General features: G+C 41.7%; 1 pseudogene; it reads right to left on the bottom strand.

Annotated features, from left to right (window-relative positions):
- Nucleotides 1-232: 232 nt before the first annotated feature.
- LOC114166049 (abscisic acid receptor PYL4 pseudogene) lies at nt 233-1,473 on the bottom strand (annotated as a pseudogene).
- Nucleotides 1,474-1,845: the final 372 nt, after the last annotated feature.

Genomic DNA, 1,845 nt, shown 5'->3' with positions numbered 1-1,845 from the left:
TGATTTATTTTTCAGTCCAAGCTAGGTTTTATTTTTTGTTTTGTTTTGTGAAAATAATTATAAACACTCTATGCTAGAAGACATTCAATATAGAGTTGGAAAAGATAATAGTATAGATGCCATTAATAATTTCATGTGCCAAGAAAACAAAAGAGTATCAATAGAGTGCTTTCAGAATTTCTCTTTGATTTTATGAACATAGTATATAATATAACGGAATCTAGTACCAGCATTAGAAAAACCCCATGTTCTATTTTTCAGAGGAAATTATTAAGATACAACAAAATTGGAGACTAACTAATACAACCAACAATCTATACTAATAATCACAATATACACATACATACTTCATTCCCAATCACCATATATATAAAATGACACTATAAATCATAAATAGTAAAAGAAAAAAAAATAGAGAAAAATTCAGGAACTGAACTTGTAATCGTTGGTGTCGGTGTTGATGTTGTCGTTGTTTTGTGGCGTTAAGTTCTCCGAGGTTTGCGCAAGTGACTGAAGATTGCACCTTACTATTGTGTCGACGAACACGCGCGTGTCTTCGGGCGTGTTCCCAGGTGGCACGTCCACCACGAAAGACTCCACAACCACCGTGCCGGAACCGGCAGCAGCAGGGTGGAGGGTGGTGACGGAGCGGTAGTTGGAGAGGCGGTGGTCCCCGCCGACGACGCTGAAGCTGATGACGTGGCGCTCGTCGTCGAGGATCTCGAGGCGCTCGGTGCTCCGCGCTGCGGGAAGGCCGGAGATGACGTGGACTTCCCGGAGTGTCCCGACGTCGCCGTCTCCTCCGATGACGTGGCAACTCTTCACGAAGTGCTTGTAGGCCTGTGGGTTGTCGAAGCGCCGCACGACGGACCACACGGTGGACACGGAGGCGGAGATCTCCTGCACCACCGCCGAACAGCACTGGTTTTCCGACACCGCGTGAGTGTGGTAATCTGCCACGGCGTCAGGCACCGTAGCAAAGGGCTTCACGGGGAGGGTGTCATGACAGTCTGCGGCGGCGGCAGTGGCGGCGGAGTCGGTGTGGTTGAACAGGTGGAGTAGAAGAGAAGACATGGGTGGGTTTGATGGCATTATAAAGACAAGGTTGAAGATAATTATGTGGTTTATAAGCTAGAACTAATGACTAATCTCTGAATCAGAAATATCATTCCATTCAAAGTTTAAGATTAATACCTGAAATAGAAGTATTTTGGGATGAGAAATTTAAGACTAATATCTGAAGCAGAAGAAGATAGAAATCAAAAGGGATTAAAAGGGTTTCTGAAAGGATTTAGGGTTTTTTTTTCCTCTTAATTTTTGTATGAGAAAGAAAACTATAGTGAATGAGGTTGGAGGGGTGGTTTGGTTTTGTGGTAAGGTTATGTAGATTATATATATAATAGTTGTAGGAGCTTGAAGGTTGAAGATTGAAATGGTGGTAGGGTTGGGTTTTGAAAAGATGAAAGGTTAAAATGAAGTTCATGTGGGGGACGTATTAAAATAGGGGACAAGTTGGTCGAGTTCAATTGACCAAAATGGGGTTGTTGCGTTTCATTTCATGTGAAACTACGAGTTTGTAGTACGTTGTCTCGTGAACCTCTCTTTTGTTTATGGAACAAAGACAAAGGAACCTATTTAATTACCCGTTTTGCCCCTTCCTTTCATTTTCAAATTTTAGTGCATGAAATTGATAGAGAAAACCAACTTGAACCTTTTCTTTTGATAAGAGAGGTTGGGGGATTGATTTAAAGTCAAGGTCACAACGGTGGTGGTTCATAAGTGTTAAGCTGAATTTACAATACCAAGTTAATAACAAATTATGAATAACGTATCCAAAGAGAGTTT

This window comes from Vigna unguiculata, chromosome 10, assembly GCF_037176805.1.
Source record: "Vigna unguiculata cultivar grain cowpea cultivar isolate G323 ecotype 2 chromosome 10, ASM3717680v1, whole genome shotgun sequence".
NCBI classification, from domain to species: domain Eukaryota; kingdom Viridiplantae; phylum Streptophyta; class Magnoliopsida; order Fabales; family Fabaceae; genus Vigna; species Vigna unguiculata.
This window is presented reverse-complemented; position numbering and strand designations above follow the sequence as displayed.